Genomic DNA, 12,051 nt, shown 5'->3' with positions numbered 1-12,051 from the left:
CATTCGTTGCCTTGAGCCGCGTAAGGCTTCAGCCTTGACATTTTCGGGTTTCAATGCTTCTATCTGAGCAGTTCGTATCTGTGCAGGAATACTGGACTGAATAGTGAGTTGCAAAGCTCGTACACGTCTAGGTGTAGTATCTTTCCGACTGAGGGCATCAGCCACAACATTGGCCTTGCCTGGATGGTACTTGATGGCGCATTCGTAATCGTTCAGAAGTTCAACCCATCTTCGTTGACGCATGTTCAAATCCTTTTGCTTAAGGATATGCTCGAGACACCTGTGATCGGTGTAAATTGTGCACCTGGTACCGTACAGATAGTGTCGCCATATCTTAAGCGCGAAAACAACAGCTCCCAGCTCTAAATCGTGCGTCGTGTAGTTCCGTTTATGAACCTTGAGTTGACGAGAAGCGTAGGCAATAACTTTATCCCGTTGCATCAATACACACCCAAGACCCTGTATCGACGCGTCACAATAAACCACAAAGTCGTCCGTGCCCTCTGGCAATGAGAGAATAGGTGCGCTGTGAAGCCTATCCTTTAGGTACTGAAAAGCGGTTTCCTGGGGATCTCCCCAACGGTAGGTAACACCCTTCTGTGTCAGCATTGTAAGCGGCTGTGCGATCTTGGAGAAGTCTTTGATAAACCGTCTGTAGTAACCCGCCAAACCCAAGAATTGGCGTATTTCCGTTGGTGTACGCGGTGCAGGCCAGTTCCTGATCGAATCTACCTTGGATGGATCGACATAAATCCCATCCCTGTTCACCACATGGCCTAAGAAGTGGACTTCACGAAGCCAGAAGTCGCATTTAGAAAACTTGGCGTACAATTGCTCCTTTCGAAGAAGTTCCAAAATTAGTCGTAGGTGCTGCTCGTGCTCCTCCTGACTCTTGGAGTAAATCAGAATGTCGTCGATGAAGACAATCACAAACTTGTCTAAGTACGGCTTGCACACCCTGTTCATCAGATCCATAAATACGGCAGGCGCATTCGTTAACCCAAATGGCATGACAAGAAACTCGTAGTGACCGTAGCGAGTTCTGAATGCGGTTTTGGAGACGTCCTCATCCCGGACTCTCAGCTGATGATACCCTGACCTCAAGTCTATCTTGGAGTAGTAACTCGACCCCTGCAACTGGTCGAATAAGTCGTCTATACGCGGAAGAGGATAACGGTTCTTCACCGTCACCTTGTTCAGTTCACGGTAGTCGATGCACATCCTGAAAGTGCCATCCTTCTTTTTCACGAAAAGTACTGGAGCTCCCCAAGCCGATGAGCTTGGACGGATAAAGCCCTTTTCCAAGAGCTCTTGTAACTGCTTCGACAGTTCTTCCAGTTCGGTTGGAGCTAAACGATACGGTACGCGGGCTATTGGTGCTGCTCTAGGAGCTAACTCAATCTGGAATTCGACTTGGCGGTGAGGCGGTAAACCGGGTAAATCTTCAGGAAACACCTGAGGAAAGTCATGTACAACTGGAATATCCTCCAGCTTCTTTTCCTTTGTTGATGCATCAGTGACAAGTGCCAGGATTGCAGTGTGCCCCTTTCGTAAACATTTCTGCGCCTTTAAGAAAGAGATGATGCCAACCACAGCACCACTCTTGTCGCCTTGAACTTCGAGAGGTTCTTGACTAGAGCGAGGAATACGAATGATCTTTTCCTTGCATAAAATCTCTGCGTGATGTTGGGATAACCAATCCATACCGATGACGACGTCGAAACTACCCAAAACTATGGGTATAAGATCAATCGTGAAGGTCTGACCAGCTAAAACGATGCTACAACCCTTGATTACATGTGCGGCTTCTACACTTTTACCATTCGCTAATTCTACGACATGTTTGGTGTTTAGGGGTGTTGGTGTACGTTTTAACAATTTACTCATTTTCAAGGACATATAACTTGTATCAGCACCCGAATCAAATAAGACAGTAACATAAATATCGTCGAGAAGAAACTTACCCATAACCACATTGGGATCATTCATTGCGTCGCCCCGACCCAGCACAAAAGCACGACCCCGAGCTTCGTTGCCATTGTTGTTGTTGTTTCCCCCGTTGTTGTTGTTCCCGTTGCCCTGGTTATTGTTGTTGTTGCGATTCTGGTTCTGGTTCAATTGATGGCAATCACGTTTGTAGTGGCCTTCAGCCCCACACTGGAAACATCCCCGATTTCCACGTTGTGGCTGCTGCTGCTGGTTCTGTGGAGCTGGCGGTAGGAGTTGCTGGTTCTGATTTGCTGGCCGTGAGCTTCTACAATCCTTAGCCTCATGACCCATCTTGAAGCATCTTTGACAACGTTCCCTGCGACATCTTCCACTGTGGTGTTTGTTGCACCTACTACACCATGGGTGAATTCCCCGATATCCACCCTGTCCCTGACTGCCTGATGATTGCTGATTCGGACTCTGGTAGTCATTTGTCTTGCGCTGCTGTGCTTGAGACTGAACAGAAACTGATCCCTTGCTGGAATCCCCCTCCCATTTTCTCTTGTTGTCACTGGGAGTAGCAGAAGTAGTGACAGCAGTAGTGGTAGCACTGATGCGTTTTGGCAGCTTGTTCTGTTCCACTGCCTGGTCGGTGAGTCGATGAGCAAGGCGCTGAATGTCTTGGATGTTGTTGAGGTTAGCCGACGTCATGTGGCTCTGAATCTCTGGCGCAAGCCCCTTGAGATACAACTCAATGCGCTTAACTGGAGGGTCCACCATCGTTGGACACAAGATGGCCAGTTCGTTTGATCGTTTCGTATAAGCTTCGATTTCTGACCCCGTCATTTTCAGATGATACAGTTCCACCTCCAACTTGTGGATGTCATCACGCGTGCAGTATTCTCGTTTGATCAGTTCCTTGAAATCTTCCCAAGGTGTGGCGTTAGCAGCTGCCAACCCTAGGATCTGAACTTGCGCGTTCCACCAGGTTAGCGCAATCCCTTCCAACGTGCCAGTGGCGTACTTGACCCTGCGAGCCTCAAGGCATTCACACATCTCAAATACCAACTCGAGCTTTTCAAACCAATGGAGGAGTCCCACTGCCCCCTCGGTGCCACTGAAAGTGCTTGGACGACAGTCCATGAAGTTCTTGAATGTGCAGACATGTTGTGGAGCGTTTTGACCTATTGTGCATAGAATAGGACAATGTTAAATACAAGGGTTGATTTAGGAATGTAGGATTCAAAGATCCTAGTGTGTATCCCATCCGCAGGGTATACTACCTGCTGGTGCAGCTGCAAGTGCCGCAGCTACTCGTTCATTGATAAGAGCCGTCAACTGGGCTTGAGTCATGTTCACACGTCCAGACATCATCTTCATAGTAAAAGTAGAGTAAGTGAGAAAGGTTCGCGAGTTGTGCGATGACAGAAGAGTGTAAGCACACAGGTATTCTCATGTAGTGACGTATAGTAGGCAATGTAATCTAAGCATACTACGAGCAAAGTTCTATATAGTTCTAGCAAGCAGGTAATAAACATAAACCTTATTACCTAGGATGTTGAGTCTTGCACGTGGAGCGAAGCGTCGTTGTGGATCGTTGAGAGCACTGTTCTGGTAATAGTCTGGTTTTAATAAAAACGTTTTTCCCATATTAAAACCAAGTTCTCTATAACCAATGGCTCTGATACCAATCTGTCACACCCCCAAAATCCACCTGCGGAATATCACCGCTTGGGAGCGTGACTGACCAGGATCAAGCCACCAATCATATCGAACACAACATTTAATAATAAAAGTAGATAATGTAACTCATCACGACATGATTGATGTTCAAAACCAAACTTGGTTTAAGTAGCGGAAGCATGTAAATAAACCCAACATAAATAATAATGTATGAAATGTCATAAGTGTTTAATTAAGCGTTATGATCCATGCCCATAACGTCCTGCTCCTCCCCGTGCAAGCTCCATGAATCTAACGACCTGCAAGGCATGCAGCAGAGAGTCAACAACTAGTTGAGCGAGTTCACAGTGTATAGTTCAGTAATGGTAATAGTAGGAGTAGTAGTATGTTCATTCGTTATGTCATGTATCGTATTAGTTTCCATCGCGGCCTCCCAGGCAGGTATGCGAAGATATTAGGGGATGTTTTTCCCAAGTATTCTAGACTAGGTTTATTTGTATCGCGGCCTCCCAGGCAGGTGTGCGAAGGTTAGTAAATTTAGTTCGCAGCCTTCCTAAGGCAGGTGTGCGAAGTCAGTCATAATATCGCGGCCATCCCTTGGCAGGTGTGCGAAGATCAGTTCAATAAGTGTTACTAGTCTAGCCGTATCTTATCGTTAGGTTCTATCATCTAAGTATATACAATAAGTCATCCAATCCCATTCCCACCCGGGAACCCCATGCCTTGGCTGTGTGAACTCACCTTGGGTTTGCTCGGTATGCTAAGTGTGTGCTCGAAGTAAATCAATCACGTCCTAGGGTATGCACGTATACACAATCAGTTTGTATTCATATTGTTCACGCATAGACATATCACCAAATAGTACATTGCACGTATTCAGAATCATACAAGTCATGCATGGCATTTAACGGCAGTTAGTTAACTCAGTTAAGTTTCAACGGAAGTAGTTACTGTGCAAAAATATCAAATCGGCGAAACATAGAATTGACAAAACATAGATTTGGCGAAACACATTCTGTTTCGTCGTTCAACCCGTTGGCGAAACACAGTTCTGTTTCGTCAACTACCCTTGGCGAAACACCCCACCTGTTTCGTCAATTACCCCTTGGCGAATCACCCTCTCTGTTTCGCCAAAATTCTATTTCGAGATGATGCCAGTTACGTCAAACAAGGCAGTTACGATTTACAGAAAACCCTAATCCCGCTAACAGCCGTCATGAGCATTATCGATCATCCTCATCACACAGAATCATCATCATAACCAACAACTCATGTATACTCGATCTATCATAATGAAACCAAACATTTATCTCAACGGTTTAATCATATAACGAGCATACGATAACACAAATCCACTCTATTAATCAGCCTATGCCATTAGATCATAACCCCATTCAATTTAACAACGAGGACTCTATGTGCTAAACAGATTATTCCTCTTTATCAATAACATTCGGACCATGAATACCGGTTTCATTACCGTTCACAACAATCATCCTAAACAATTAATTAAAGAATTCGAAACATAGGGTCGAGTATTGCATAACATAATGAACCATGTTTTTTTTCAATTAACGTATAACAAGGATACATATTAACAATCATGCACGGATTAAACCCTAACCGTAAAAGATGGAGGAAAATAACTCTAGAGCTTCAAAGATCCAAGGTTGCCGTCGCACACAAGGTTGGAGAGAGTCTCTAAGGTTTACTGATTGCTAAGAAGTGTGAAACTGAAACCGTTTCACGTTATTATACGCAAAACAGCGTATTGGGCCCTAAGTGGGCTTTCGGCGAAACTGGGCCGGCGGAACAGTTTCTGTTTCGTCGAGCTTGGGTTGGCGAAACAAGCTTTTGTTTCGTCGAGTGGCTGTTGGCGAATCAACTTCTGTTTCGTCGGGTTGATTCGTGAAAGTTATACAAGGCTTAGCTAGTTTGAGTGTGTACTAACAGGTTCACATTATATCATTAACACATAACATGCAATACTCACAACACGTTTCATTATAACATAACATGCACAGTACAAGTCAAACAAGTCAAACAACTACACGGTCAAAGTCAACGTGCATTAAATGCAAAAGTGAAAGTCGAAAGTTCGAGTTGTCACATTATCCCCAACTTAAAAGAAATTTCGTCCCAAAATTTAGTACGTACCCACTGAGGAAGCTAGATAGGTTGCATCGTTCACTGGTTTTCTTGGGGTGTCACATCCTCCCCCCGTTGGTCTGGAATTTCGTCCCGAAATTCCGTGGTAGTAGCTTCAGCCTCAGCAGTGGTTGTATTGGATTCGAATAACTGGGGATACTTTTCTGTCATCTGGTCTTCGCGTTCCCAGGTGTACTCTGGGCCACGACGGGAGTTCCAACGAACTCGAACAAGAGGGATTCTCTTGTTTTTGAGGACCTTAACATCCCGGTCTGTGATTTCAACTGGCTCCTCGACGAACTGCAACCGCTCGTCGATAGTGAGTTCCTTAAAAGGAACTATGAGGGTCTCATCTGACAGGCACTTCTTCAGATTCGACACGTGAAATACATTGTGAACTGCACCGAGTTCAGCTGGTAGGTTTAGCTTGTAGGCCACTTTGCCTATTTTCTCAATGATCTCGAACGGTCCGACATACCGCGGATTTAGTTTGCCCCGTTTGCCAAAACGAACCACACCCTTCCAGGGTGAGACTTTTAGTAAAACCCAGTCCCCGACCTGAAATTCCAATGGCTTCCTACGCTTATCCGCGTAGGCTTTCTGACGGTCGCGTGCTGCCGCCATGCGTTGTTGTATTTGTGCAATCTTTTCTGTGGCGTCCACCACAATTTCTGGACCCGTGATCTGACTATCCCCCACCTCTGCCCAACAGAGAGGTGACCGGCATTTACGCCCGTACAATGCCTCGAATGGAGCGGCTTGTATGCTGGTGTGATAGCTGTTATTGTATGAGAACTCCACCAAAGGGAGGTGCTTTTCCCAGCCGTTGCCGAAATCAATAACACATGCCCGAAGCATGTCTTCAAGAGTTTGGATCGTTTGCTCAGACTGTCCATCCGTCTGAGGATGATATGCTGTGCTCATGTCTAATCGTGAGCCAAAAGATTTGTGCATCGCGTGCCATAGCTCTGACGTGAATCGTGCATCCCGATCCGAAATGATGGAGATGGGCACCCCGTGCCTCGAAACAACTTCTTTAAGATAGATGTCTGCGAGAGTGGAGAACTTATCCATTTCCTTTATAGCCAGGAAGTGTGCAGACTTGGTGAGTCGATCCACGATCACCCATATGGTGTCATTCCCACGCTGGGATCTGGGTAGGCCTGTAACAAAATCCATGGAAATTTCTTCCCATTTCCATTGCGGTATCTTGGGTTGCTGAAGTAGGCCCGCTGGTTTCTGATACTCCACTTTGACTTTTGCACATGTCAAACACTTGCCGACGTAAGTAGCGATGTGGGCTTTCATGCTAGGCCACCAATAAGTAGTTCTGATGTCATGGTACATTTTATCTGAACCTGGATGTACCGAGTAGCGAGACTTGTGTGCTTCATCCATCACAAGTTCTCGTAAGCCGCCATAAAGTGGGACCCAAATACGCCCTGTTACATAGTAGGCGCCGTCTTCCTTTTGTTCCATTCGTTGCCTTGAGCCGCGTAAGGCTTCAGCCTTGACATTTTCAGGTTTCAATGCTTCTATCTGAGCAGTTCGTATCTGTGCAGGAAGACTGGACTGAATGGTGAGTTGCAAAGCTCGTACACGTCTAGGTGTAGTATCTTTCCGACTGAGGGCATCAGCCACAACATTGGCCTTGCTTGGATGGTACTTGATGGCGCATTCGTAATCGTTCAGAAGTTCAACCCATCTTCGTTGACGCATGTTCAAATCCTTTTGCTTAAGGATATGCTCGAGACTCCTGTGATCGGTGTAAATTGTGCACTTGGTACCGTACAGATAGTGTCGCCATATCTTAAGCGCGAAAACAACAGCTCCCAGCTCTAAATCGTGCATCGTGTAGTTCCGTTCATGAACCTTGAGTTGACGAGAAGCGTAGGCAATAACTTTATCCCGTTGCATCAATACACACCCAAGACCCTGTATCGACGCGTCACAATAAACCACAAAGTCGTCCGTGCCCTCTGGCAATGAGAGAATAGGTGCGCTGCGAAGCCTATCCTTTAGGTACTGAAAAGCGGTTTCCTGGGTATCTCCCCAACGGTAGGTAACACCCTTCTGTGTCAGCATTGTAAGCGGCTGTGCGATCTTGGAGAAGTCTTTGATAAACCGTCTGTAGTAACCCACCAAACCCAAGAATTGGCGTATTTCCGTTGGTGTACGCGGTGCAGGCCAGTTCCTGATCGAATCTACCTTGGATGGATCGACATGAATCCCATCCCTGTTCACCACATGGCATAAGAAGTGGACTTCACGAAGCCAGAAGTCGCATTTAGAAAACTTGGCGTACAATTGCTCCTTTCGAAGAAGTTCCAAAATTAGTCGTAGGTGCTGCTCGTGCTCCTCCTGACTCTGGGAGTAAATCAGGTGCTCCTTTCGAAGAAGTTCCAAAATTAGTTGTAGGCCTGGGCTCGCTACACCCAGATAGATCTACCGCTCCTGCCCCTCGGTCCTACCCTGAGGATTAATGGTCTCAAGTTTCCGCCTACCCACTCACATGATCTAAGTAGTAAACCTCCTTACGCTAACCATACCATGTATAAAGTATTCGTAAACATTGTAACATGTATTTCACCCCCGCAGTTTAGAAAACTGAAAACAGTTAAGAGAAAAGGGGGACATGAACTCACAGTGGTGCGTCTCTACCAAGTATATCTCCTGATCAAGCAGCTGTACGATGACCTACACGTACTAACTCTATTAGACGGACGGCCGTGCCTTAGCTTTATGGTTTAAGTTTGGGAAATAGTTAGACAACTATTTCGTGTTTACATTCTGTATATACTTGGTAATTATTTTCCTTCCCAAGGATGGGGGATTTAATACATGTGCGTTCGTATAACTTCGGAATATATTATTAAGTCTCACTTAATATATATTTTACTTCTTATTCCAAAATATAAACATTCTTCCCAAAAATATTATATTTTAATACATGTGATTTTCCCAAAATAATACCTTGACAAAAGTACGCGTTCATATATATTTCCTTAAATGCGTAAGTTACGTTTTAAAGATCGAGTGGTAATAATAATTACCGGTGTAACTTAAATAATTATTGCGAAGGCGTTCGTATTATTTTGGAGTCATTAACATGGTAATATTATTTTTACCCTAAAAATAATATTTGTATATTTCACAGAATAAAAATCACAAGTGTTGTTATGAAAATATATATATATACTAAATATATATTTATCGAGTTTTATTTTGTGAAATCCCACCTCCGATATTTTGTAAATAGAGTCGTGGCGAAATCTATAATTTGAAAACAAGTCAAAAATGTATTTCTAACACTTGTAGTGAAAATATTTCTAAGTGTTAGGTTTTTGGAAAAATTTCGCCAGAGTTTCCCCTGTAACTGGAGGTGGCCACGCTTTCAAGCGTATCATTTTCTTTTAAAAATTCAATTCAACAATTTTCTCATTCAACCAAAACAATGTTCAATGCATCAAACCAGTCAAAATACATATAAATCGCATAAATTACATGAACTTGTAGTTTATCCAAAAATATGAAGTAAATCCCATTACTTTGAGTGGATCTTTATATAAATCATTCCGGTTTCGTAAAAGCCTCGCTTTTAAAGAAATTCCGTCTTTACAACTTCTTGTCAAAATTGACAAAACTAGTTCTTTGTCGAAACTTAGTGTTACACAAGTGTTTACACACTTGTGTGTTTTAAAAATCATTCTTGTTAGTGTAAGATCCGTTTTTAGAAAATAAGATTTCTTTGACATTTGGTCCTTTGAAAATACTGCTTGTAGATCCATAGATCTACTAGTTTTAAACACTATTTCGTAAATAAAGTCGAGTTTACACAAGTTCAAGTTTCGTGTGTGGTAGAGTTTCATCATTTAACCCTTGCTACACTAAAACAAACTCTATGTCATGATCCTTGATCATGACCAATCCGGGTTAAACGATGATCCGAGCTACCACAACATAGATCGGGCCCAAATAATTATACAAAACAAATCCTACAAGATTTACACAACAATCTAGCTTTTAACCATTATTTTTAGCATTTTTAGTAGACTTTTTCATATCACTTTGTATGTTCATGAGTTTTAACCGTCACATATCGTTTTAACCACTTTAAAATAGTTCGAGAGTGCGTTTATAGCAACTTACTACTAGCTCGAGGCTAGGGAAGATTCTAGACGCAAAATGAGTGGATAAAAGCAATGAGATGAGGTCCTTCGCCTTCCGAATGCACCAAGCCTCCTCGTATGCGATCCTTAGCACTTGTAGTCACTTGGAATAGCAAGATCAAGATCGAATGATGGATGGTTGAAAGAGGGGTGTTCGGCCGTGAGTTTATAGAGAGGAGAGGGAGAGTTTTGTTGAGAGCTTAAGTGTGGGAATGTTATGTTGTGCCAAGTCTTGAACTTATAGACCACATAGTAAGGTGTACAGGTACATAATAGTGTCATACATCATCAGTGACTAAGGGCTACATCACCCCAGTCCAAAAGAATATCAAATCTGTGTCAATACATCCATATACATGTCAACAAAAGTCAGAATCATAATGTAGTCTCCAAAAATGCTGTGCGGTCAAAGCAATCGCCGTCTTCTCACCAATGTCCACCCGTACGATACTGAAGAGCTCTACACTGATGGAGGTGGAGGAGGGGAAATGGGTGTAGAACAAACGACGCAAATGGAGCCAGTCCTCCTCTATGGCTCTCTGGGTACGCAACCAAGAAGCAACCTGCTGCTCAAGTGCCGAAAGGCATGCAGCATAGTCAGGTAACAGAGGTCGAGGGTGCTGTGAAAAAGTAGGGTGGGTCTGACCCTGGCACTGGCACGGCGGTGGCTGAGCTCTCTCAAGCTCCTGAATGCGCCGTGTGTGTGCCTCGTGCTGGACAACAAATGACATCAAAACGTCCTCAATGGAATACCCCATATGGAAAGGATGGTAGAGGTCGGTCGGTGGCATAACAGGTGGTGACGACCAAAGGAATGGCTCACTGGCTGGATCGAAAGGTGGCACAGAGAATGGTGGAACAGGGGGTATAGTAGTAGAAAACGGTGGTATAACTGGGATAGATACCGGTACATGTCCAAAAGGATGAGCCGAAGAACCCTCTCCAGGTCGAGCTGGAGGTGTAAACTGAGGGAATGTAAAAGAGGTATCAATGTGGCGTGTATCGGTGGCAGGAGGGGGAATAGGTGGAATCTCATCATCAGCAGGAATCCACCCATTCTTGGTGTGCGCATACCTGGGATCAATGTGGGTCGCGAATAGTGCATGCTCGGGCTTCAGGGGAACAGGATCAGGTAGGGGAGCAACAACAGGGTCAACGGGTGCATCAGCGATAGGTGGGGAATCAACATGATCAGCAGCAATGACATGATCGCCCTCCAACAACGGAGCATCAACAGGATGGTCATCAATGGGTGGGTCAGCAATCACTGGATCGATAGGTATGCCAGCATGAACAGGGTCATGCTCAAGCACTGGGTCAAGAGCGACTACCGGCTCAAGGGCCACGGCAGGCTCGGGGTCAACGAACTCTATATCAAAATCTGCATCATCAGCGAATGCAGGGTCAACTGGGTCTACTGGGTCAACCATAGGCTGATCCAAGTGGATGAACTCTATCTCCTGGTCTGGGTCGAATCCTGGGGGAAAGACAGGATCAGAATCCTCCTCAACATCGTGATCGAAAGCAAAGCTCGGAGCAGGGGTAACAGAGGATGCCCTGTCAGGGTCTGAACTGTGAGAGAAGTGATGCGCACTCTGAGTGTGTGACGGTGCAGATGCCACAGACTCGAAAGAGTCTGGGACCGGTGAGTGAGCAGGTGACTCCTCAGCTGGAGCATCTGCGAGCAATAAAAGTCCTCCGTCGGCTATAAGGGCCTCGCCCTCATCATCATCCTCTAGGAGCTCATCGTCAAACAGATCGACGTCGCCATCAGCGTCGGCGTTGAGAAGTAAATCGTAAGCGGGATAAACGGCCAAAGGTATGGGAGCAGGGATCTCCACTAGCGGTAGGTCCCCGGCCAAAGGGCCATCAGCGAGCTCATCAGCACCATCAGGTAATGCAAAGGGCTGAAAGTCATCCTCGTTTGTGCTAGTAACGTCGGATGTGTGAACCTCGCGCTCTGAAGACTCTAGGTCGTCTGATACTATGGGTCTAGGGCCTGTGGTGGCTGAATCACCAGTGCCGGACGAGTCCATGTGTCTGTAACATAAACACAAATACGCACAAATAATCAGTCATACAATCAGGTAAACACATTAGTCACCAATTAAGCAATCAAATA

This window comes from Helianthus annuus, chromosome 7 (assembly GCF_002127325.2).
Source record: "Helianthus annuus cultivar XRQ/B chromosome 7, HanXRQr2.0-SUNRISE, whole genome shotgun sequence".
NCBI classification, from domain to species: Eukaryota; Viridiplantae; Streptophyta; class Magnoliopsida; order Asterales; family Asteraceae; genus Helianthus; species Helianthus annuus.
The sequence above is the reverse complement of the archived record's forward strand: the minus strand, read 5'-3'. Positions refer to the sequence as shown.